General features: G+C 50.4%; 13 non-coding genes across 13 annotated transcripts; all 13 read left to right on the top strand.

The window, feature by feature from the left end:
* The first annotated feature begins 381 nt into the window (after window positions 1–381).
* Trnae-uuc lies at window positions 382–453 on the top strand. Its single transcript has one exon. It is a non-coding gene; the product is annotated as a tRNA-Glu (tRNA).
* Window positions 454–2,463: 2,010 nt separating this feature from the next.
* On the top strand, window positions 2,464–2,535 carry Trnae-uuc. Its single transcript has one exon. It is a non-coding gene; the product is annotated as a tRNA-Glu (tRNA).
* Window positions 2,536–4,546: 2,011 nt separating this feature from the next.
* Trnae-uuc lies at window positions 4,547–4,618 on the top strand. The gene has a single exon. It is a non-coding gene; the product is annotated as a tRNA-Glu (tRNA).
* Window positions 4,619–6,629: 2,011 nt separating this feature from the next.
* Window positions 6,630–6,701, top strand: Trnae-uuc. The gene has a single exon. It is a non-coding gene; the product is annotated as a tRNA-Glu (tRNA).
* A 2,009-nt stretch (window positions 6,702–8,710) lies between these two features.
* Window positions 8,711–8,782, top strand: Trnae-uuc. The gene has a single exon. It is a non-coding gene; the product is annotated as a tRNA-Glu (tRNA).
* A 2,011-nt stretch (window positions 8,783–10,793) lies between these two features.
* Window positions 10,794–10,865, top strand: Trnae-uuc. Its single transcript has one exon. It is a non-coding gene; the product is annotated as a tRNA-Glu (tRNA).
* Window positions 10,866–12,597: 1,732 nt separating this feature from the next.
* On the top strand, window positions 12,598–12,669 carry Trnae-uuc. The gene has a single exon. It is a non-coding gene; the product is annotated as a tRNA-Glu (tRNA).
* A 2,009-nt stretch (window positions 12,670–14,678) lies between these two features.
* Window positions 14,679–14,750, top strand: Trnae-uuc. Its single transcript has one exon. It is a non-coding gene; the product is annotated as a tRNA-Glu (tRNA).
* Window positions 14,751–16,480: 1,730 nt separating this feature from the next.
* Trnae-uuc lies at window positions 16,481–16,552 on the top strand. The gene has a single exon. It is a non-coding gene; the product is annotated as a tRNA-Glu (tRNA).
* Window positions 16,553–18,560: 2,008 nt separating this feature from the next.
* Window positions 18,561–18,632, top strand: Trnae-uuc. The gene has a single exon. It is a non-coding gene; the product is annotated as a tRNA-Glu (tRNA).
* A 2,009-nt stretch (window positions 18,633–20,641) lies between these two features.
* On the top strand, window positions 20,642–20,713 carry Trnae-uuc. The gene has a single exon. It is a non-coding gene; the product is annotated as a tRNA-Glu (tRNA).
* Window positions 20,714–22,724: 2,011 nt separating this feature from the next.
* Window positions 22,725–22,796, top strand: Trnae-uuc. The gene has a single exon. It is a non-coding gene; the product is annotated as a tRNA-Glu (tRNA).
* A 2,010-nt stretch (window positions 22,797–24,806) lies between these two features.
* Trnae-uuc lies at window positions 24,807–24,878 on the top strand. The gene has a single exon. It is a non-coding gene; the product is annotated as a tRNA-Glu (tRNA).
* The last annotated feature ends 704 nt before the right edge of the window (window positions 24,879–25,582 follow it).

Below are 25,582 nucleotides of genomic sequence, written 5' to 3'. Positions count from 1 at the left end.
CTCGGTGGCGCAGTGGGCTGCGCGTGTCATTATCTTAAGGGCGTACGTTCTATCCTCAACTCAGCCATCTCATTTTCTCTCCACGACGGTGAAAGGCACAGCATAGCTTTTGCGAGGTAAGGCCGTATTTGCCGTTTATTACCACCTAGGCTACTTTGCGTCAACGTGTGTTTGTTTCCAGTTATTACTAATTACAGTTTTGCTAGTTGCACTCGAGACTGAAAGCGATGTTTGCCTAGTATGACTTGCGCGCTTTGGGAGTGAGTAAGCGGGATCGTGGTGGCGGACAGAGTTCAGCGTTGGCGCCAGATTCGGCCCTAAAGTTGCGTGGAGGAGAAGTATTTCTGGACGCATACACACGTAGTGGATCGTTGAGGTATGTCCGGTATGGTTTAGTGGCTAGGATACCTGGCTTTCACCCAGGAGGCCCGGGTTCGATTCCCGGTACCTGAACGTGAATTTTCGGGGCTGAGATGAGAAAACTTCTCACGGCCGTTTTTCGTCTTCGTGGAGCTGCTGCTCTGGGTTCCAGGTATAAGGTGAGAGAAAGTCAAGAAAAAGAGATACATCCTCACGTTAATGGCGGGGCCGTTTTGAAGGGAGAGGAGACGGTTTTGCGGTTTTGGACTGCTGATGCGACAGTGTTGCATTGCCCGTTAGCTCAGTGGGCTATAGCGTCGTGCTAGTAACGCGTAGGTCATGGGTTCCATCCCTCCACGGGCCATTCCATTTTCTCCCCTAATAGGAAATGCTGTCTCCTGCGAGACTCTGCCAGGCAGATTCTAAATGATGTGCACATCCAGCTAGAAGTCTGAACGTTTCGCTAAGGGGTTGCCAACGGCCAGCTCACTTTCGATTAATGAAGTTAAGCAGACGTTTGCGTGGTTAGTGAGTGGATGGGTGATCGTCCGGGAACTGTGCGTGCTATTGGACCCTTTCATTTCAACCCCCCCCCCCCTCCTCCTCTTGTGCTACAGTGTTGACGTGCTATGATGCCTCCCTAAGCAATTTAAATTACATTAACGAACATATGATCCAAAATTTAACTAGGCTGTTTGCAAAAAGAGCGCAAGGAAAGTGCAAGAACGACTTTGGCAATAACAGAACCGTACGAATCAACAGATAATTTCTCAAATGTGTAGATAAGACTGTGGCGAAGCAGTGAGATTTCCGAAATTTGTAAATGAAAGTTAAGCTTTTCGTATTGAAAAGGAAAAGTACTCTTGATTACCTTATTTCTCGCAGCCGATTGTCGTACTTCTCCTGTCATATCGGCCCCACCGCCGAGCGGCAGCGAGCGGCAGTCGAGCAAAGTCGGGCCAAGTCGACACACGATGAAGTGAAATCAATCCACTTAGCTGGAACGAGGCAGGAGACGAGGAGATACTACCTGTGCCGCGACACGTGGCAATTTCGAGGATCGAATGGTCTTGAACACATACTATTGCGCTACGCAAAAATGACAAATCCTCCTGCGGTCGCCAGGAATCGAACCCGGATTAACTGCTTGGGAAGAAACCATGCTGACCGTTACACCACCACCGCATTGCGCTGCATTCTTCCTGTGTCGCGGTGCGTTGCCGCCCCTGCTGCCACCAGAGGCTCAAGCGACCCTGCTGCAGGCCCTCTGCCCTCCAGCTCATCGGAACGCGGTGCCACGTGCTTCCAGGGCGATGCACTGTAACTAGACGCAGCATTGACTTCCGCCGAGAAATCGACCATTTCATGCACGGCATGGTGGGAAAACAATTCTGAAATTAGAACTTCTTAGTGAGGCTGCGGTGGCGAGTATTCCTGTATGCCTCGGTGGCGCAGTGGGCTGCGCGTGTCATTATCTTAAGGGCGTACGTTCTATCCTCAACTCAGCCATCTCATTTTCTCTCCACGACGGTGAAAGGCACAGCATAGCTTTTGCGAGGTAAGGCCGTATTTGCCGTTTATTACCACCTAGGCTACTTTGCGTCAACGTGTGTTTGTTTCCATCCGCCGAGAAATCGACCATTTCATGCACGGCATGGTGGGAAAACAATTCTGAAATTAGAACTTCTTAGTGAGGCTGCGGTGGCGAGTATTCCTGTATGCCTCGGTGGCGCAGTGGGCTGCGCGTGTCATTATCTTAAGGGCGTACGTTCTATCCTCAACTCAGCCATCTCATTTTCTCTCCACGACGGTGAAAGGCACAGCATAGCTTTTGCGAGGTAAGGCCGTATTTGCCGTTTATTACCACCTAGGCTACTTTGCGTCAACGTGTGTTTGTTTCCAGTTATTACTAATTACAGTTTTGCTAGTTGCACTCGAGACTGAAAGCGATGTTTGCCTAGTATGACTTGCGCGCTTTGGGAGTGAGTAAGCGGGATCGTGGTGGCGGACAGAGTTCAGCGTTGGCGCCAGATTCGGCCCTAAAGTTGCGTGGAGGAGAAGTATTTCTGGACGCATACACACGTAGTGGATCGTTGAGGTATGTCCGGTATGGTTTAGTGGCTAGGATACCTGGCTTTCACCCAGGAGGCCCGGGTTCGATTCCCGGTACCTGAACGTGAATTTTCGGGGCTGAGATGAGAAAACTTCTCACGGCCGTTTTTCGTCTTCGTGGAGCTGCTGCTCTGGGTTCCAGGTATAAGGTGAGAGAAAGTCAAGAAAAAGAGATACATCCTCACGTTAATGGCGGGGCCGTTTTGAAGGGAGAGGAGACGGTTTTGCGGTTTTGGACTGCTGATGCGACAGTGTTGCATTGCCCGTTAGCTCAGTGGGCTATAGCGTCGTGCTAGTAACGCGTAGGTCATGGGTTCCATCCCTCCACGGGCCATTCCATTTTCTCCCCTAATAGGAAATGCTGTCTCCTGCGAGACTCTGCCAGGCAGATTCTAAATGATGTGCACATCCAGCTAGAAGTCTGAACGTTTCGCTAAGGGGTTGCCAACGGCCAGCTCACTTTCGATTAATGAAGTTAAGCAGACGTTTGCGTGGTTAGTGAGTGGATGGGTGATCGTCCGGGAACTGTGCGTGCTATTGGACCCTTTCATTTCAACCCCCCCCCCCCCTCCTCCTCTTGTGCTACAGTGTTGACGTGCTATGATGCCTCCCTAAGCAATTTAAATTACATTAACGAACATATGATCCAAAATTTAACTAGGCTGTTTGCAAAAAGAGCGCAAGGAAAGTGCAAGAACGACTTTGGCAATAACAGAACCGTACGAATCAACAGATAATTTCTCAAATGTGTAGATAAGACTGTGGCGAAGCAGTGAGATTTCCGAAATTTGTAAATGAAAGTTTAGCTTTTCGTATTGAAAAGGAAAAGTACTCTTGATTACCTTATTTCTCGCAGCCGATTGTCGTACTTCTCCTGTCATATCGGCCCCACCGCCGAGCGGCAGCGAGCGGCAGTCGAGCAAAGTCGGGCCAAGTCGACACACGATGAAGTGAAATCAATCCACTTAGCTGGAACGAGGCAGGAGACGAGGAGATACTACCTGTGCCGCGACACGTGGCAATTTCGAGGATCGAATGGTCTTGAACACATACTATTGCGCTACGCAAAAATGACAAATCCTCCTGCGGTCGCCAGGAATCGAACCCGGATTAACTGCTTGGGAAGAAACCATGCTGACCGTTACACCACCACCGCATTGCGCTGCATTCTTCCTGTGTCGCGGTGCGTTGCCGCCCCTGCTGCCACCAGAGGCTCAAGCGACCCTGCTGCAGGCCCTCTGCCCTCCAGCACATCGGAACGCGGTGCCACGTGCTTCCAGGGCGATGCACTGTAACTAGACGCAGCATTGACTTCCGCCGAGAAATCGACCATTTCATGCACGGCATGGTGGGAAAACAATTCTGAAATTAGAACTTCTTAGTGAGGCTGCGGTGGCGAGTATTCCTGTATGCCTCGGTGGCGCAGTGGGCTGCGCGTGTCATTATCTTAAGGGCGTACGTTCTATCCTCAACTCAGCCATCTCATTTTCTCTCCACGACGGTGAAAGGCACAGCATAGCTTTTGCGAGGTAAGGCCGTATTTGCCGTTTATTACCACCTAGGCTACTTTGCGTCAACGTGTGTTTGTTTCCATCCGCCGAGAAATCGACCATTTCATGCACGGCATGGTGGGAAAACAATTCTGAAATTAGAACTTCTTAGTGAGGCTGCGGTGGCGAGTATTCCTGTATGCCTCGGTGGCGCAGTGGGCTGCGCGTGTCATTATCTTAAGGGCGTACGTTCTATCCTCAACTCAGCCATCTCATTTTCTCTCCACGACGGTGAAAGGCACAGCATAGCTTTTGCGAGGTAAGGCCGTATTTGCCGTTTATTACCACCTAGGCTACTTTGCGTCAACGTGTGTTTGTTTCCAGTTATTACTAATTACAGTTTTGCTAGTTGCACTCGAGACTGAAAGCGATGTTTGCCTAGTATGACTTGCGCGCTTTGGGAGTGAGTAAGCGGGATCGTGGTGGCGGACAGAGTTCAGCGTTGGCGCCAGATTCGGCCCTAAAGTTGCGTGGAGGAGAAGTATTTCTGGACGCATACACACGTAGTGGATCGTTGAGGTATGTCCGGTATGGTTTAGTGGCTAGGATACCTGGCTTTCACCCAGGAGGCCCGGGTTCGATTCCCGGTACCTGAACGTGAATTTTCGGGGCTGAGATGAGAAAACTTCTCACGGCCGTTTTTCGTCTTCGTGGAGCTGCTGCTCTGGGTTCCAGGTATAAGGTGAGAGAAAGTCAAGAAAAAGAGATACATCCTCACGTTAATGGCGGGGCCGTTTTGAAGGGAGAGGAGACGGTTTTGCGGTTTTGGACTGCTGATGCGACAGTGTTGCATTGCCCGTTAGCTCAGTGGGCTATAGCGTCGTGCTAGTAACGCGTAGGTCATGGGTTCCATCCCTCCACGGGCCATTCCATTTTCTCCCCTAATAGGAAATGCTGTCTCCTGCGAGACTCTGCCAGGCAGATTCTAAATGATGTGCACATCCAGCTAGAAGTCTGAACGTTTCGCTAAGGGGTTGCCAACGGCCAGCTCACTTTCGATTAATGAAGTTAAGCAGACGTTTGCGTGGTTAGTGAGTGGATGGGTGATCGTCCGGGAACTGTGCGTGCTATTGGACCCTTTCATTTCAACCCCCCCCCCCCCTCCTCCTCTTGTGCTACAGTGTTGACGTGCTATGATGCCTCCCTAAGCAATTTAAATTACATTAACGAACATATGATCCAAAATTTAACTAGGCTGTTTGCAAAAAGAGCGCAAGGAAAGTGCAAGAACGACTTTGGCAATAACAGAACCGTACGAATCAACAGATAATTTCTCAAATGTGTAGATAAGACTGTGGCGAAGCAGTGAGATTTCCGAAATTTGTAAATGAAAGTTTAGCTTTTCGTATTGAAAAGGAAAAGTACTCTTGATTACCTTATTTCTCGCAGCCGATTGTCGTACTTCTCCTGTCATATCGGCCCCACCGCCGAGCGGCAGCGAGCGGCAGTCGAGCAAAGTCGGGCCAAGTCGACACACGATGAAGTGAAATCAATCCACTTAGCTGGAACGAGGCAGGAGACGAGGAGATACTACCTGTGCCGCGACACGTGGCAATTTCGAGGATCGAATGGTCTTGAACACATACTATTGCGCTACGCAAAAATGACAAATCCTCCTGCGGTCGCCAGGAATCGAACCCGGATTAACTGCTTGGGAAGAAACCATGCTGACCGTTACACCACCACCGCATTGCGCTGCATTCTTCCTGTGTCGCGGTGCGTTGCCGCCCCTGCTGCCACCAGAGGCTCAAGCGACCCTGCTGCAGGCCCTCTGCCCTCCAGCACATCGGAACGCGGTGCCACGTGCTTCCAGGGCGATGCACTGTAACTAGACGCAGCATTGACTTCCGCCGAGAAATCGACCATTTCATGCACGGCATGGTGGGAAAACAATTCTGAAATTAGAACTTCTTAGTGAGGCTGCGGTGGCGAGTATTCCTGTATGCCTCGGTGGCGCAGTGGGCTGCGCGTGTCATTATCTTAAGGGCGTACGTTCTATCCTCAACTCAGCCATCTCATTTTCTCTCCACGACGGTGAAAGGCACAGCATAGCTTTTGCGAGGTAAGGCCGTATTTGCCGTTTATTACCACCTAGGCTACTTTGCGTCAACGTGTGTTTGTTTCCATCCGCCGAGAAATCGACCATTTCATGCACGGCATGGTGGGAAAACAATTCTGAAATTAGAACTTCTTAGTGAGGCTGCGGTGGCGAGTATTCCTGTATGCCTCGGTGGCGCAGTGGGCTGCGCGTGTCATTATCTTAAGGGCGTACGTTCTATCCTCAACTCAGCCATCTCATTTTCTCTCCACGACGGTGAAAGGCACAGCATAGCTTTTGCGAGGTAAGGCCGTATTTGCCGTTTATTACCACCTAGGCTACTTTGCGTCAACGTGTGTTTGTTTCCAGTTATTACTAATTACAGTTTTGCTAGTTGCACTCGAGACTGAAAGCGATGTTTGCCTAGTATGACTTGCGCGCTTTGGGAGTGAGTAAGCGGGATCGTGGTGGCGGACAGAGTTCAGCGTTGGCGCCAGATTCGGCCCTAAAGTTGCGTGGAGGAGAAGTATTTCTGGACGCATACACACGTAGTGGATCGTTGAGGTATGTCCGGTATGGTTTAGTGGCTAGGATACCTGGCTTTCACCCAGGAGGCCCGGGTTCGATTCCCGGTACCTGAACGTGAATTTTCGGGGCTGAGATGAGAAAACTTCTCACGGCCGTTTTTCGTCTTCGTGGAGCTGCTGCTCTGGGTTCCAGGTATAAGGTGAGAGAAAGTCAAGAAAAAGAGATACATCCTCACGTTAATGGCGGGGCCGTTTTGAAGGGAGAGGAGACGGTTTTGCGGTTTTGGACTGCTGATGCGACAGTGTTGCATTGCCCGTTAGCTCAGTGGGCTATAGCGTCGTGCTAGTAACGCGTAGGTCATGGGTTCCATCCCTCCACGGGCCATTCCATTTTCTCCCCTAATAGGAAATGCTGTCTCCTGCGAGACTCTGCCAGGCAGATTCTAAATGATGTGCACATCCAGCTAGAAGTCTGAACGTTTCGCTAAGGGGTTGCCAACGGCCAGCTCACTTTCGATTAATGAAGTTAAGCAGACGTTTGCGTGGTTAGTGAGTGGATGGGTGATCGTCCGGGAACTGTGCGTGCTATTGGACCCTTTCATTTCAACCCCCCCCCCCTCCTCCTCTTGTGCTACAGTGTTGACGTGCTATGATGCCTCCCTAAGCAATTTAAATTACATTAACGAACATATGATCCAAAATTTAACTAGGCTGTTTGCAAAAAGAGCGCAAGGAAAGTGCAAGAACGACTTTGGCAATAACAGAACCGTACGAATCAACAGATAATTTCTCAAATGTGTAGATAAGACTGTGGCGAAGCAGTGAGATTTCCGAAATTTGTAAATGAAAGTTAAGCTTTTCGTATTGAAAAGGAAAAGTACTCTTGATTACCTTATTTCTCGCAGCCGATTGTCGTACTTCTCCTGTCATATCGGCCCCACCGCCGAGCGGCAGCGAGCGGCAGTCGAGCAAAGTCGGGCCAAGTCGACACACGATGAAGTGAAATCAATCCACTTAGCTGGAACGAGGCAGGAGACGAGGAGATACTACCTGTGCCGCGACACGTGGCAATTTCGAGGATCGAATGGTCTTGAACACATACTATTGCGCTACGCAAAAATGACAAATCCTCCTGCGGTCGCCAGGAATCGAACCCGGATTAACTGCTTGGGAAGAAACCATGCTGACCGTTACACCACCACCGCATTGCGCTGCATTCTTCCTGTGTCGCGGTGCGTTGCCGCCCCTGCTGCCACCAGAGGCTCAAGCGACCCTGCTGCAGGCCCTCTGCCCTCCAGCTCATCGGAACGCGGTGCCACGTGCTTCCAGGGCGATGCACTGTAACTAGACGCAGCATTGACTTCCGCCGAGAAATCGACCATTTCATGCACGGCATGGTGGGAAAACAATTCTGAAATTAGAACTTCTTAGTGAGGCTGCGGTGGCGAGTATTCCTGTATGCCTCGGTGGCGCAGTGGGCTGCGCGTGTCATTATCTTAAGGGCGTACGTTCTATCCTCAACTCAGCCATCTCATTTTCTCTCCACGACGGTGAAAGGCACAGCATAGCTTTTGCGAGGTAAGGCCGTATTTGCCGTTTATTACCACCTAGGCTACTTTGCGTCAACGTGTGTTTGTTTCCATCCGCCGAGAAATCGACCATTTCATGCACGGCATGGTGGGAAAACAATTCTGAAATTAGAACTTCTTAGTGAGGCTGCGGTGGCGAGTATTCCTGTATGCCTCGGTGGCGCAGTGGGCTGCGCGTGTCATTATCTTAAGGGCGTACGTTCTATCCTCAACTCAGCCATCTCATTTTCTCTCCACGACGGTGAAAGGCACAGCATAGCTTTTGCGAGGTAAGGCCGTATTTGCCGTTTATTACCACCTAGGCTACTTTGCGTCAACGTGTGTTTGTTTCCAGTTATTACTAATTACAGTTTTGCTAGTTGCACTCGAGACTGAAAGCGATGTTTGCCTAGTATGACTTGCGCGCTTTGGGAGTGAGTAAGCGGGATCGTGGTGGCGGACAGAGTTCAGCGTTGGCGCCAGATTCGGCCCTAAAGTTGCGTGGAGGAGAAGTATTTCTGGACGCATACACACGTAGTGGATCGTTGAGGTATGTCCGGTATGGTTTAGTGGCTAGGATACCTGGCTTTCACCCAGGAGGCCCGGGTTCGATTCCCGGTACCTGAACGTGAATTTTCGGGGCTGAGATGAGAAAACTTCTCACGGCCGTTTTTCGTCTTCGTGGAGCTGCTGCTCTGGGTTCCAGGTATAAGGTGAGAGAAAGTCAAGAAAAAGAGATACATCCTCACGTTAATGGCGGGGCCGTTTTGAAGGGAGAGGAGACGGTTTTGCGGTTTTGGACTGCTGATGCGACAGTGTTGCATTGCCCGTTAGCTCAGTGGGCTATAGCGTCGTGCTAGTAACGCGTAGGTCATGGGTTCCATCCCTCCACGGGCCATTCCATTTTCTCCCCTAATAGGAAATGCTGTCTCCTGCGAGACTCTGCCAGGCAGATTCTAAATGATGTGCACATCCAGCTAGAAGTCTGAACGTTTCGCTAAGGGGTTGCCAACGGCCAGCTCACTTTCGATTAATGAAGTTAAGCAGACGTTTGCGTGGTTAGTGAGTGGATGGGTGATCGTCCGGGAACTGTGCGTGCTATTGGACCCTTTCATTTCAACCCCCCCCCCCCCTCCTCCTCTTGTGCTACAGTGTTGACGTGCTATGATGCCTCCCTAAGCAATTTAAATTACATTAACGAACATATGATCCAAAATTTAACTAGGCTGTTTGCAAAAAGAGCGCAAGGAAAGTGCAAGAACGACTTTGGCAATAACAGAACCGTACGAATCAACAGATAATTTCTCAAATGTGTAGATAAGACTGTGGCGAAGCAGTGAGATTTCCGAAATTTGTAAATGAAAGTTTAGCTTTTCGTATTGAAAAGGAAAAGTACTCTTGATTACCTTATTTCTCGCAGCCGATTGTCGTACTTCTCCTGTCATATCGGCCCCACCGCCGAGCGGCAGCGAGCGGCAGTCGAGCAAAGTCGGGCCAAGTCGACACACGATGAAGTGAAATCAATCCACTTAGCTGGAACGAGGCAGGAGACGAGGAGATACTACCTGTGCCGCGACACGTGGCAATTTCGAGGATCGAATGGTCTTGAACACATACTATTGCGCTACGCAAAAATGACAAATCCTCCTGCGGTCGCCAGGAATCGAACCCGGATTAACTGCTTGGGAAGAAACCATGCTGACCGTTACACCACCACCGCATTGCGCTGCATTCTTCCTGTGTCGCGGTGCGTTGCCGCCCCTGCTGCCACCAGAGGCTCAAGCGACCCTGCTGCAGGCCCTCTGCCCTCCAGCACATCGGAACGCGGTGCCACGTGCTTCCAGGGCGATGCACTGTAACTAGACGCAGCATTGACTTCCGCCGAGAAATCGACCATTTCATGCACGGCATGGTGGGAAAACAATTCTGAAATTAGAACTTCTTAGTGAGGCTGCGGTGGCGAGTATTCCTGTATGCCTCGGTGGCGCAGTGGGCTGCGCGTGTCATTATCTTAAGGGCGTACGTTCTATCCTCAACTCAGCCATCTCATTTTCTCTCCACGACGGTGAAAGGCACAGCATAGCTTTTGCGAGGTAAGGCCGTATTTGCCGTTTATTACCACCTAGGCTACTTTGCGTCAACGTGTGTTTGTTTCCATCCGCCGAGAAATCGACCATTTCATGCACGGCATGGTGGGAAAACAATTCTGAAATTAGAACTTCTTAGTGAGGCTGCGGTGGCGAGTATTCCTGTATGCCTCGGTGGCGCAGTGGGCTGCGCGTGTCATTATCTTAAGGGCGTACGTTCTATCCTCAACTCAGCCATCTCATTTTCTCTCCACGACGGTGAAAGGCACAGCATAGCTTTTGCGAGGTAAGGCCGTATTTGCCGTTTATTACCACCTAGGCTACTTTGCGTCAACGTGTGTTTGTTTCCAGTTATTACTAATTACAGTTTTGCTAGTTGCACTCGAGACTGAAAGCGATGTTTGCCTAGTATGACTTGCGCGCTTTGGGAGTGAGTAAGCGGGATCGTGGTGGCGGACAGAGTTCAGCGTTGGCGCCAGATTCGGCCCTAAAGTTGCGTGGAGGAGAAGTATTTCTGGACGCATACACACGTAGTGGATCGTTGAGGTATGTCCGGTATGGTTTAGTGGCTAGGATACCTGGCTTTCACCCAGGAGGCCCGGGTTCGATTCCCGGTACCTGAACGTGAATTTTCGGTGCTGAGATGAGAAAACTTCTCACGGCCGTTTTTCGTCTTCGTGGAGCTGCTGCTCTGGGTTCCAGGTATAAGGTGAGAGAAAGTCAAGAAAAAGAGATACATCCTCACGTTAATGGCGGGGCCGTTTTGAAGGGAGAGGAGACGGTTTTGCGGTTTTGGACTGCTGATGCGACAGTGTTGCATTGCCCGTTAGCTCAGTGGGCTATAGCGTCGTGCTAGTAACGCGTAGGTCATGGGTTCCATCCCTCCACGGGCCATTCCATTTTCTCCCCTAATAGGAAATGCTGTCTCCTGCGAGACTCTGCCAGGCAGATTCTAAATGATGTGCACATCCAGCTAGAAGTCTGAACGTTTCGCTAAGGGGTTGCCAACGGCCAGCTCACTTTCGATTAATGAAGTTAAGCAGACGTTTGCGTGGTTAGTGAGTGGATGGGTGATCGTCCGGGAACTGTGCGTGCTATTGGACCCTTTCATTTCAACCCCCCCCCCCCCCTCCTCCTCTTGTGCTACAGTGTTGACGTGCTATGATGCCTCCCTAAGCAATTTAAATTACATTAACGAACATATGATCCAAAATTTAACTAGGCTGTTTGCAAAAAGAGCGCAAGGAAAGTGCAAGAACGACTTTGGCAATAACAGAACCGTACGAATCAACAGATAATTTCTCAAATGTGTAGATAAGACTGTGGCGAAGCAGTGAGATTTCCGAAATTTGTAAATGAAAGTTTAGCTTTTCGTATTGAAAAGGAAAAGTACTCTTGATTACCTTATTTCTCGCAGCCGATTGTCGTACTTCTCCTGTCATATCGGCCCCACCGCCGAGCGGCAGCGAGCGGCAGTCGAGCAAAGTCGGGCCAAGTCGACACACGATGAAGTGAAATCAATCCACTTAGCTGGAACGAGGCAGGAGACGAGGAGATACTACCTGTGCCGCGACACGTGGCAATTTCGAGGATCGAATGGTCTTGAACACATACTATTGCGCTACGCAAAAATGACAAATCCTCCTGCGGTCGCCAGGAATCGAACCCGGATTAACTGCTTGGGAAGAAACCATGCTGACCGTTACACCACCACCGCATTGCGCTGCATTCTTCCTGTGTCGCGGTGCGTTGCCGCCCCTGCTGCCACCAGAGGCTCAAGCGACCCTGCTGCAGGCCCTCTGCCCTCCAGCACATCGGAACGCGGTGCCACGTGCTTCCAGGGCGATGCACTGTAACTAGACGCAGCATTGACTTCCGCCGAGAAATCGACCATTTCATGCACGGCATGGTGGGAAAACAATTCTGAAATTAGAACTTCTTAGTGAGGCTGCGGTGGCGAGTATTCCTGTATGCCTCGGTGGCGCAGTGGGCTGCGCGTGTCATTATCTTAAGGGCGTACGTTCTATCCTCAACTCAGCCATCTCATTTTCTCTCCACGACGGTGAAAGGCACAGCATAGCTTTTGCGAGGTAAGGCCGTATTTGCCGTTTATTACCACCTAGGCTACTTTGCGTCAACGTGTGTTTGTTTCCAGTTATTACTAATTACAGTTTTGCTAGTTGCACTCGAGACTGAAAGCGATGTTTGCCTAGTATGACTTGCGCGCTTTGGGAGTGAGTAAGCGGGATCGTGGTGGCGGACAGAGTTCAGCGTTGGCGCCAGATTCGGCCCTAAAGTTGCGTGGAGGAGAAGTATTTCTGGACGCATACACACGTAGTGGATCGTTGAGGTATGTCCGGTATGGTTTAGTGGCTAGGATACCTGGCTTTCACCCAGGAGGCCCGGGTTCGATTCCCGGTACCTGAACGTGAATTTTCGGTGCTGAGATGAGAAAACTTCTCACGGCCGTTTTTCGTCTTCGTGGAGCTGCTGCTCTGGGTTCCAGGTATAAGGTGAGAGAAAGTCAAGAAAAAGAGATACATCCTCACGTTAATGGCGGGGCCGTTTTGAAGGGAGAGGAGACGGTTTTGCGGTTTTGGACTGCTGATGCGACAGTGTTGCATTGCCCGTTAGCTCAGTGGGCTATAGCGTCGTGCTAGTAACGCGTAGGTCATGGGTTCCATCCCTCCACGGGCCATTCCATTTTCTCCCCTAATAGGAAATGCTGTCTCCTGCGAGACTCTGCCAGGCAGATTCTAAATGATGTGCACATCCAGCTAGAAGTCTGAACGTTTCGCTAAGGGGTTGCCAACGGCCAGCTCACTTTCGATTAATGAAGTTAAGCAGACGTTTGCGTGGTTAGTGAGTGGATGGGTGATCGTCCGGGAACTGTGCGTGCTATTGGACCCTTTCATTTCAACCCCCCCCCCCTCCTCCTCTTGTGCTACAGTGTTGACGTGCTATGATGCCTCCCTAAGCAATTTAAATTACATTAACGAACATATGATCCAAAATTTAACTAGGCTGTTTGCAAAAAGAGCGCAAGGAAAGTGCAAGAACGACTTTGGCAATAACAGAACCGTACGAATCAACAGATAATTTCTCAAATGTGTAGATAAGACTGTGGCGAAGCAGTGAGATTTCCGAAATTTGTAAATGAAAGTTTAGCTTTTCGTATTGAAAAGGAAAAGTACTCTTGATTACCTTATTTCTCGCAGCCGATTGTCGTACTTCTCCTGTCATATCGGCCCCACCGCCGAGCGGCAGCGAGCGGCAGTCGAGCAAAGTCGGGCCAAGTCGACACACGATGAAGTGAAATCAATCCACTTAGCTGGAACGAGGCAGGAGACGAGGAGATACTACCTGTGCCGCGACACGTGGCAATTTCGAGGATCGAATGGTCTTGAACACATACTATTGCGCTACGCAAAAATGACAAATCCTCCTGCGGTCGCCAGGAATCGAACCCGGATTAACTGCTTGGGAAGAAACCATGCTGACCGTTACACCACCACCGCATTGCGCTGCATTCTTCCTGTGTCGCGGTGCGTTGCCGCCCCTGCTGCCACCAGAGGCTCAAGCGACCCTGCTGCAGGCCCTCTGCCCTCCAGCACATCGGAACGCGGTGCCACGTGCTTCCAGGGCGATGCACTGTAACTAGACGCAGCATTGACTTCCGCCGAGAAATCGACCATTTCATGCACGGCATGGTGGGAAAACAATTCTGAAATTAGAACTTCTTAGTGAGGCTGCGGTGGCGAGTATTCCTGTATGCCTCGGTGGCGCAGTGGGCTGCGCGTGTCATTATCTTAAGGGCGTACGTTCTATCCTCAACTCAGCCATCTCATTTTCTCTCCACGACGGTGAAAGGCACAGCATAGCTTTTGCGAGGTAAGGCCGTATTTGCCGTTTATTACCACCTAGGCTACTTTGCGTCAACGTGTGTTTGTTTCCATCCGCCGAGAAATCGACCATTTCATGCACGGCATGGTGGGAAAACAATTCTGAAATTAGAACTTCTTAGTGAGGCTGCGGTGGCGAGTATTCCTGTATGCCTCGGTGGCGCAGTGGGCTGCGCGTGTCATTATCTTAAGGGCGTACGTTCTATCCTCAACTCAGCCATCTCATTTTCTCTCCACGACGGTGAAAGGCACAGCATAGCTTTTGCGAGGTAAGGCCGTATTTGCCGTTTATTACCACCTAGGCTACTTTGCGTCAACGTGTGTTTGTTTCCAGTTATTACTAATTACAGTTTTGCTAGTTGCACTCGAGACTGAAAGCGATGTTTGCCTAGTATGACTTGCGCGCTTTGGGAGTGAGTAAGCGGGATCGTGGTGGCGGACAGAGTTCAGCGTTGGCGCCAGATTCGGCCCTAAAGTTGCGTGGAGGAGAAGTATTTCTGGACGCATACACACGTAGTGGATCGTTGAGGTATGTCCGGTATGGTTTAGTGGCTAGGATACCTGGCTTTCACCCAGGAGGCCCGGGTTCGATTCCCGGTACCTGAACGTGAATTTTCGGTGCTGAGATGAGAAAACTTCTCACGGCCGTTTTTCGTCTTCGTGGAGCTGCTGCTCTGGGTTCCAGGTATAAGGTGAGAGAAAGTCAAGAAAAAGAGATACATCCTCACGTTAATGGCGGGGCCGTTTTGAAGGGAGAGGAGACGGTTTTGCGGTTTTGGACTGCTGATGCGACAGTGTTGCATTGCCCGTTAGCTCAGTGGGCTATAGCGTCGTGCTAGTAACGCGTAGGTCATGGGTTCCATCCCTCCACGGGCCATTCCATTTTCTCCCCTAATAGGAAATGCTGTCTCCTGCGAGACTCTGCCAGGCAGATTCTAAATGATGTGCACATCCAGCTAGAAGTCTGAACGTTTCGCTAAGGGGTTGCCAACGGCCAGCTCACTTTCGATTAATGAAGTTAAGCAGACGTTTGCGTGGTTAGTGAGTGGATGGGTGATCGTCCGGGAACTGTGCGTGCTATTGGACCCTTTCATTTCAACCCCCCCCCCCCTCCTCCTCTTGTGCTACAGTGTTGACGTGCTATGATGCCTCCCTAAGCAATTTAAATTACATTAACGAACATATGATCCAAAATTTAACTAGGCTGTTTGCAAAAAGAGCGCAAGGAAAGTGCAAGAACGACTTTGGCAATAACAGAACCGTACGAATCAACAGATAATTTCTCAAATGTGTAGATAAGACTGTGGCGAAGCAGTGAGATTTCCGAAATTTGTAAATGAAAGTTTAGCTTTTCGTATTGAAAAGGAAAAGTACTCTTGATTACCTTATTTCTCGCAGCCGATTGTCGTACTTCTCCTGTCATATCGGCCCCACCGCCGAGCGGCAGCGAGCGGCAGTCGAGCAAAGTCGGGCCAAGTCGACACACGATGAAGTGAAATCAATCCACTTAGCTGGAACGAGGCAGGAGACGAGGAGATACTACCTGTGCCGCGACACGTGGCAATTTCGAGGATCGAATGGTCTTGAACACATACTATTGCGCTACGCAAAAATGACAAATCCTCCTGCGGTCGCCAGGAATCGAACCCGGATTAACTGCTTGGGAAGAAACCATGCTGACCGTTACACCACCACCGCATTGCGCTGCATTCTTCCTGTGTCGCGGTGCGTTGCCGCCCCTGCTGCCACCAGAGGCTCAAGCGACCCTGCTGCAGGCCCTCTGCCCTCCAGCACATCGGAACGCGGTGCCACGTGCTTCCAGGGCGATGCACTGTAACTAGACGCAGCATTGACTTCCGCCGAGAAATCGACCATTTCATGCACGGCATGGTGGGAAAACAATTCTGAAATTAGAACTTCTTAGTGAGGCTGCGGTGGCGAGTATTCCTGTATGCCTCGGTGGCGCAGTGGGCTGCGCGTGTCATTATCTTAAGGGCGTACGTTCTATCCTCAACTCAGCCATCTCATTTTCTCTCCACGACGGTGAAAGGCACAGCATAGCTTTTGCGAGGTAAGGCCGTATTTGCCGTTTATTACCACCTAGGCTACTTTGCGTCAACGTGTGTTTGTTTCCAGTTATTACTAATTACAGTTTTGCTAGTTGCACTCGAGACTGAAAGCGATGTTTGCCTAGTATGACTTGCGCGCTTTGGGAGTGAGTAAGCGGGATCGTGGTGGCGGACAGAGTTCAGCGTTGGCGCCAGATTCGGCCCTAAAGTTGCGTGGAGGAGAAGTATTTCTGGACGCATACACACGTAGTGGATCGTTGAGGTATGTCCGGTATGGTTTAGTGGCTAGGATACCTGGCTTTCACCCAGGAGGCCCGGGTTCGATTCCCGGTACCTGAACGTGAATTTTCGGTGCTGAGATGAGAAAACTTCTCACGGCCGTTTTTCGTCTTCGTGGAGCTGCTGCTCTGGGTTCCAGGTATAAGGTGAGAGAAAGTCAAGAAAAAGAGATACATCCTCACGTTAATGGCGGGGCCGTTTTGAAGGGAGAGGAGACGGTTTTGCGGTTTTGGACTGCTGATGCGACAGTGTTGCATTGCCCGTTAGCTCAGTGGGCTATAGCGTCGTGCTAGTAACGCGTAGGTCATGGGTTCCATCCCTCCACGGGCCATTCCATTTTCTCCCCTAATAGGAAATGCTGTCTCCTGCGAGACTCTGCCAGGCAGATTCTAAATGATGTGCACATCCAGCTAGAAGTCTGAACGTTTCGCTAAGGGGTTGCCAACGGCCAGCTCACTTTCGATTAATGAAGTTAAGCAGACGTTTGCGTGGTTAGTGAGTGGATGGGTGATCGTCCGGGAACTGTGCGTGCTATTGGACCCTTTCATTTCAACCCCCCCCCCTCCTCCTCTTGTGCTACAGTGTTGACGTGCTATGATGCCTCCCTAAGCAATTTAAATTACATTAACGAACATATGATCCAAAATTTAACTAGGCTGTTTGCAAAAAGAGCGCAAGGAAAGTGCAAGAACGACTTTGGCAATAACAGAACCGTACGAATCAACAGATAATTTCTCAAATGTGTAGATAAGACTGTGGCGAAGCAGTGAGATTTCCGAAATTTGTAAATGAAAGTTTAGCTTTTCGTATTGAAAAGGAAAAGTACTCTTGATTACCTTATTTCTCGCAGCCGATTGTCGTACTTCTCCTGTCATATCGGCCCCACCGCCGAGCGGCAGCGAGCGGCAGTCGAGCAAAGTCGGGCCAAGTCGACACACGATGAAGTGAAATCAATCCACTTAGCTGGAACGAGGCAGGAGACGAGGAGATACTACCTGTGCCGCGACACGTGGCAATTTCGAGGATCGAATGGTCTTGAACACATACTATTGCGCTACGCAAAAATGACAAATCCTCCTGCGGTCGCCAGGAATCGAACCCGGATTAACTGCTTGGGAAGAAACCATGCTGACCGTTACACCACCACCGCATTGCGCTGCATTCTTCCTGTGTCGCGGTGCGTTGCCGCCCCTGCTGCCACCAGAGGCTCAAGCGACCCTGCTGCAGGCCCTCTGCCCTCCAGCACATCGGAACGCGGTGCCACGTGCTTCCAGGGCGATGCACTGTAACTAGACGCAGCATTGACTTCCGCCGAGAAATCGACCATTTCATGCACGGCATGGTGGGAAAACAATTCTGAAATTAGAACTTCTTAGTGAGGCTGCGGTGGCGAGTATTCCTGTATGCCTCGGTGGCGCAGTGGGCTGCGCGTGTCATTATCTTAAGGGCGTACGTTCTATCCTCAACTCAGCCATCTCATTTTCTCTCCACGACGGTGAAAGGCACAGCATAGCTTTTGCGAGGTAAGGCCGTATTTGCCGTTTATTACCACCTAGGCTACTTTGCGTCAACGTGTGTTTGTTTCCATCCGCCGAGAAATCGACCATTTCATGCACGGCATGGTGGGAAAACAATTCTGAAATTAGAACTTCTTAGTGAGGCTGCGGTGGCGAGTATTCCTGTATGCCTCGGTGGCGCAGTGGGCTGCGCGTGTCATTATCTTAAGGGCGTACGTTCTATCCTCAACTCAGCCATCTCATTTTCTCTCCACGACGGTGAAAGGCACAGCATAGCTTTTGCGAGGTAAGGCCGTATTTGCCGTTTATTACCACCTAGGCTACTTTGCGTCAACGTGTGTTTGTTTCCAGTTATTACTAATTACAGTTTTGCTAGTTGCACTCGAGACTGAAAGCGATGTTTGCCTAGTATGACTTGCGCGCTTTGGGAGTGAGTAAGCGGGATCGTGGTGGCGGACAGAGTTCAGCGTTGGCGCCAGATTCGGCCCTAAAGTTGCGTGGAGGAGAAGTATTTCTGGACGCATACACACGTAGTGGATCGTTGAGGTATGTCCGGTATGGTTTAGTGGCTAGGATACCTGGCTTTCACCCAGGAGGCCCGGGTTCGATTCCCGGTACCTGAACGTGAATTTTCGGGGCTGAGATGAGAAAACTTCTCACGGCCGTTTTTCGTCTTCGTGGAGCTGCTGCTCTGGGTTCCAGGTATAAGGTGAGAGAAAGTCAAGAAAAAGAGATACATCCTCACGTTAATGGCGGGGCCGTTTTGAAGGGAGAGGAGACGGTTTTGCGGTTTTGGACTGCTGATGCGACAGTGTTGCATTGCCCGTTAGCTCAGTGGGCTATAGCGTCGTGCTAGTAACGCGTAGGTCATGGGTTCCATCCCTCCACGGGCCATTCCATTTTCTCCCCTAATAGGAAATGCTGTCTCCTGCGAGACTCTGCCAGGCAGATTCTAAATGATGTGCACATCCAGCTAGAAGTCTGAACGTTTCGCTAAGGGGTTGCCAACGGCCAGCTCACTTTCGATTAATGAAGTTAAGCAGACGTTTGCGTGGTTAGTGAGTGGATGGGTGATCGTCCGGGAACTGTGCGTGCTATTGGACCCTTTCATTTCAACCCCCCCCCCCTCCTCCTCTTGTGCTACAGTGTTGACGTGCTATGATGCCTCCCTAAGCAATTTAAATTACATTAACGAACATATGATCCAAAATTTAACTAGGCTGTTTGCAAAAAGAGCGCAAGGAAAGTGCAAGAACGACTTTGGCAATAACAGAACCGTACGAATCAACAGATAATTTCTCAAATGTGTAGATAAGACTGTGGCGAAGCAGTGAGATTTCCGAAATTTGTAAATGAAAGTTAAGCTTTTCGTATTGAAAAGGAAAAGTACTCTTGATTACCTTATTTCTCGCAGCCGATTGTCGTACTTCTCCTGTCATATCGGCCCCACCGCCGAGCGGCAGCGAGCGGCAGTCGAGCAAAGTCGGGCCAAGTCGACACACGATGAAGTGAAATCAATCCACTTAGCTGGAACGAGGCAGGAGACGAGGAGATACTACCTGTGCCGCGACACGTGGCAATTTCGAGGATCGAATGGTCTTGAACACATACTATTGCGCTACGCAAAAATGACAAATCCTCCTGCGGTCGCCAGGAATCGAACCCGGATTAACTGCTTGGGAAGAAACCATGCTGACCGTTACACCACCACCGCATTGCGCTGCATTCTTCCTGTGTCGCGGTGCGTTGCCGCCCCTGCTGCCACCAGAGGCTCAAGCGACCCTGCTGCAGGCCCTCTGCCCTCCAGCTCATCGGAACGCGGTGCCACGTGCTTCCAGGGCGATGCACTGTAACTAGACGCAGCATTGACTTCCGCCGAGAAATCGACCATTTCATGCACGGCATGGTGGGAAAACAATTCTGAAATTAGAACTTCTTAGTGAGGCTGCGGTGGCGAGTATTCCTGTATGCCTCGGTGGCGCAGTGGGCTGCGCGTGTCATTATCTTAAGGGCGTACGTTCTATCCTCAACTCAGCCATCTCATTTTCTCTCCACGACGGTGAAAGGCACAGCATAGCTTTTGCGAGGTAAGGCCGTATTTGCCGTTTATTACCACCTAGGCTACTTTGCGTCAACGTGTGTTTGTTTCCATCCGCCGAGAAATCGACCATTTCATGCACGGCATGGTGGGAAAACAATTCTGAAATTAGAACTTCTTAGTGAGGCTGCGGTGGCGAGTATTCCTGTATGCCTCGGTGGCGCAGTGGGCTGCGCGTGTCATTATCTTAAGGGCGTACGTTCTATCCTCAACTCAGCCATCTCATTTTCTCTCCACGACGGTGAAAGGCACAGCATAGCTTTTGCGAGGTAAGGCCGTATTTGCCGTTTATTACCACCTAGGCTACTTTGCGTCAACGTGTGTTTGTTTCCAGTTATTACTAATTACAGTTTTGCTAGTTGCACTCGAGACTGAAAGCGATGTTTGCCTAGTATGACTTGCGCGCTTTGGGAGTGAGTAAGCGGGATCGTGGTGGCGGACAGAGTTCAGCGTTGGCGCCAGATTCGGCCCTAAAGTTGCGTGGAGGAGAAGTATTTCTGGACGCATACACACGTAGTGGATCGTTGAGGTATGTCCGGTATGGTTTAGTGGCTAGGATACCTGGCTTTCACCCAGGAGGCCCGGGTTCGATTCCCGGTACCTGAACGTGAATTTTCGGGGCTGAGATGAGAAAACTTCTCACGGCCGTTTTTCGTCTTCGTGGAGCTGCTGCTCTGGGTTCCAGGTATAAGGTGAGAGAAAGTCAAGAAAAAGAGATACATCCTCACGTTAATGGCGGGGCCGTTTTGAAGGGAGAGGAGACGGTTTTGCGGTTTTGGACTGCTGATGCGACAGTGTTGCATTGCCCGTTAGCTCAGTGGGCTATAGCGTCGTGCTAGTAACGCGTAGGTCATGGGTTCCATCCCTCCACGGGCCATTCCATTTTCTCCCCTAATAGGAAATGCTGTCTCCTGCGAGACTCTGCCAGGCAGATTCTAAATGATGTGCACATCCAGCTAGAAGTCTGAACGTTTCGCTAAGGGGTTGCCAACGGCCAGCTCACTTTCGATTAATGAAGTTAAGCAGACGTTTGCGTGGTTAGTGAGTGGATGGGTGATCGTCCGGGAACTGTGCGTGCTATTGGACCCTTTCATTTCAACCCCCCCCCCCCCTCCTCCTCTTGTGCTACAGTGTTGACGTGCTATGATGCCTCCCTAAGCAATTTAAATTACATTAACGAACATATGATCCAAAATTTAACTAGGCTGTTTGCAAAAAGAGCGCAAGGAAAGTGCAAGAACGACTTTGGCAATAACAGAACCGTACGAATCAACAGATAATTTCTCAAATGTGTAGATAAGACTGTGGCGAAGCAGTGAGATTTCCGAAATTTGTAAATGAAAGTTTAGCTTTTCGTATTGAAAAGGAAAAGTACTCTTGATTACCTTATTTCTCGCAGCCGATTGTCGTACTTCTCCTGTCATATCGGCCCCACCGCCGAGCGGCAGCGAGCGGCAGTCGAGCAAAGTCGGGCCAAGTCGACACACGATGAAGTGAAATCAATCCACTTAGCTGGAACGAGGCAGGAGACGAGGAGATACTACCTGTGCCGCGACACGTGGCAATTTCGAGGATCGAATGGTCTTGAACACATACTATTGCGCTACGCAAAAATGACAAATCCTCCTGCGGTCGCCAGGAATCGAACCCGGATTAACTGCTTGGGAAGAAACCATGCTGACCGTTACACCACCACCGCATTGCGCTGCATTCTTCCTGTGTCGCGGTGCGTTGCCGCCCCTGCTGCCACCAGAGGCTCAAGCGACCCTGCTGCAGGCCCTCTGCCCTCCAGCACATCGGAACGCGGTGCCACGTGCTTCCAGGGCGATGCACTGTAACTAGACGCAGCATTGACTTCCGCCGAGAAATCGACCATTTCATGCACGGCATGGTGGGAAAACAATTCTGAAATTAGAACTTCTTAGTGAGGCTGCGGTGGCGAGTATTCCTGTATGCCTCGGTGGCGCAGTGGGCTGCGCGTGTCATTATCTTAAGGGCGTACGTTCTATCCTCAACTCAGCCATCTCATTTTCTCTCCACGACGGTGAAAGGCACAGCATAGCTTTTGCGAGGTAAGGCCGTATTTGCCGTTTATTACCACCTAGGCTACTTTGCGTCAACGTGTGTTTGTTTCCATCCGCCGAGAAATCGACCATTTCATGCACGGCATGGTGGGAAAACAATTCTGAAATTAGAACTTCTTAGTGAGGCTGCGGTGGCGAGTATTCCTGTATGCCTCGGTGGCGCAGTGGGCTGCGCGTGTCATTATCTTAAGGGCGTACGTTCTATCCTCAACTCAGCCATCTCATTTTCTCTCCACGACGGTGAAAGGCACAGCATAGCTTTTGCGAGGTAAGGCCGTATTTGCCGTTTATTACCACCTAGGCTACTTTGCGTCAACGTGTGTTTGTTTCCAGTTATTACTAATTACAGTTTTGCTAGTTGCACTCGAGACTGAAAGCGATGTTTGCCTAGTATGACTTGCGCGCTTTGGGAGTGAGTAAGCGGGATCGTGGTGGCGGACAGAGTTCAGCGTTGGCGCCAGATTCGGCCCTAAAGTTGCGTGGAGGAGAAGTATTTCTGGACGCATACACACGTAGTGGATCGTTGAGGTATGTCCGGTATGGTTTAGTGGCTAGGATACCTGGCTTTCACCCAGGAGGCCCGGGTTCGATTCCCGGTACCTGAACGTGAATTTTCGGTGCTGAGATGAGAAAACTTCTCACGGCCGTTTTTCGTCTTCGTGGAGCTGCTGCTCTGGGTTCCAGGTATAAGGTGAGAGAAAGTCAAGAAAAAGAGATACATCCTCACGTTAATGGCGGGGCCGTTTTGAAGGGAGAGGAGACGGTTTTGCGGTTTTGGACTGCTGATGCGACAGTGTTGCATTGCCCGTTAGCTCAGTGGGCTATAGCGTCGTGCTAGTAACGCGTAGGTCATGGGTTCCATCCCTCCACGGGCCATTCCATTTTCTCCCCTAATAGGAAATGCTGTCTCCTGCGAGACTCTGCCAGGCAGATTCTAAATGATGTGCACATCCAGCTAGAAGTCTGAACGTTTCGCTAAGGGGTTGCCAACGGCCAGCTCACTTTCGATTAATGAAGTTAAGCAGACGTTTGCGTGGTTAGTGAGTGGATGGGTGATCGTCCGGGAACTGTGCGTGCTATTGGACCCTTTCATTTCAACCCCCCCCCCCCTCCTCCTCTTGTGCTACAGTGTTGACGTGCTATGATGCCTCCCTAAGCAATTTAAATTACATTAACGAACATATGATCCAAAATTTAACTAGGCTGTTTGCAAAAAGAGCGCAAGGAAAGTGCAAGAACGACTTTGGCAATAACAGAACCGTACGAATCAACAGATAATTTCTCAAATGTGTAGATAAGACTGTGGCGAAGCAGTGAGATTTCCGAAATTTGTAAATGAAAGTTTAGCTTTTCGTATTGAAAAGGAAAAGTACTCTTGATTACCTTATTTCTCGCAGCCGATTGTCGTACTTCTCCTGTCATATCGGCCCCACCGCCGAGCGGCAGCGAGCGGCAGTCGAGCAAAGTCGGGCCAAGTCGACACACGATGAAGTGAAATCAATCCACTTAGCTGGAACGAGGCAGGAGACGAGGAGATACTACCTGTGCCGCGACACGTGGCAATTTCGAGGATCGAATGGTCTTGAACACATACTATTGCGCTACGCAAAAATGACAAATCCTCCTGCGGTCGCCAGGAATCGAACCCGGATTAACTGCTTGGGAAGAAACCATGCTGACCGTTACACCACCACCGCATTGCGCTGCATTCTTCCTGTGTCGCGGTGCGTTGCCGCCCCTGCTGCCACCAGAGGCTCAAGCGACCCTGCTGCAGGCCCTCTGCCCTCCAGCACATCGGAACGCGGTGCCACGTGCTTCCAGGGCGATGCACTGTAACTAGACGCAGCATTGACTTCCGCCGAGAAATCGACCATTTCATGCACGGCATGGTGGGAAAACAATTCTGAAATTAGAACTTCTTAGTGAGGCTGCGGTGGCGAGTATTCCTGTATGCCTCGGTGGCGCAGTGGGCTGCGCGTGTCATTATCTTAAGGGCGTACGTTCTATCCTCAACTCAGCCATCTCATTTTCTCTCCACGACGGTGAAAGGCACAGCATAGCTTTTGCGAGGTAAGGCCGTATTTGCCGTTTATTACCACCTAGGCTACTTTGCGTCAACGTGTGTTTGTTTCCATCCGCCGAGAAATCGACCATTTCATGCACGGCATGGTGGGAAAACAATTCTGAAATTAGAACTTCTTAGTGAGGCTGCGGTGGCGAGTATTCCTGTATGCCTCGGTGGCGCAGTGGGCTGCGCGTGTCATTATCTTAAGGGCGTACGTTCTATCCTCAACTCAGCCATCTCATTTTCTCTCCACGACGGTGAAAGGCACAGCATAGCTTTTGCGAGGTAAGGCCGTATTTGCCGTTTATTACCACCTAGGCTACTTTGCGTCAACGTGTGTTTGTTTCCAGTTATTACTAATTACAGTTTTGCTAGTTGCACTCGAGACTGAAAGCGATGTTTGCCTAGTATGACTTGCGCGCTTTGGGAGTGAGTAAGCGGGATCGTGGTGGCGGACAGAGTTCAGCGTTGGCGCCAGATTCGGCCCTAAAGTTGCGTGGAGGAGAAGTATTTCTGGACGCATACACACGTAGTGGATCGTTGAGGTATGTCCGGTATGGTTTAGTGGCTAGGATACCTGGCTTTCACCCAGGAGGCCCGGGTTCGATTCCCGGTACCTGAACGTGAATTTTCGGGGCTGAGATGAGAAAACTTCTCACGGCCGTTTTTCGTCTTCGTGGAGCTGCTGCTCTGGGTTCCAGGTATAAGGTGAGAGAAAGTCAAGAAAAAGAGATACATCCTCACGTTAATGGCGGGGCCGTTTTGAAGGGAGAGGAGACGGTTTTGCGGTTTTGGACTGCTGATGCGACAGTGTTGCATTGCCCGTTAGCTCAGTGGGCTATAGCGTCGTGCTAGTAACGCGTAGGTCATGGGTTCCATCCCTCCACGGGCCATTCCATTTTCTCCCCTAATAGGAAATGCTGTCTCCTGCGAGACTCTGCCAGGCAGATTCTAAATGATGTGCACATCCAGCTAGAAGTCTGAACGTTTCGCTAAGGGGTTGCCAACGGCCAGCTCACTTTCGATTAATGAAGTTAAGCAGACGTTTGCGTGGTTAGTGAGTGGATGGGTGATCGTCCGGGAACTGTGCGTGCTATTGGACCCTTTCATTTCAACCCCCCCCCCCCCCTCCTCCTCTTGTGCTACAGTGTTGACGTGCTATGATGCCTCCCTAAGCAATTTAAATTACATTAACGAACATATGATCCAAAATTTAACTAGGCTGTTTGCAAAAAGAGCGCAAGGAAAGTGCAAGAACGACTTTGGCAATAACAGAACCGTACGAATCAACAGATAATTTCTCAAATGTGTAGATAAGACTGTGGC

The sequence above is a fragment of the Schistocerca piceifrons genome, unplaced genomic scaffold (genome assembly GCF_021461385.2).
Source record: "Schistocerca piceifrons isolate TAMUIC-IGC-003096 unplaced genomic scaffold, iqSchPice1.1 HiC_scaffold_1097, whole genome shotgun sequence".
Lineage (NCBI taxonomy): Eukaryota > Metazoa > Arthropoda > Insecta > Orthoptera > Acrididae > Schistocerca > Schistocerca piceifrons.
This window is presented reverse-complemented; position numbering and strand designations above follow the sequence as displayed.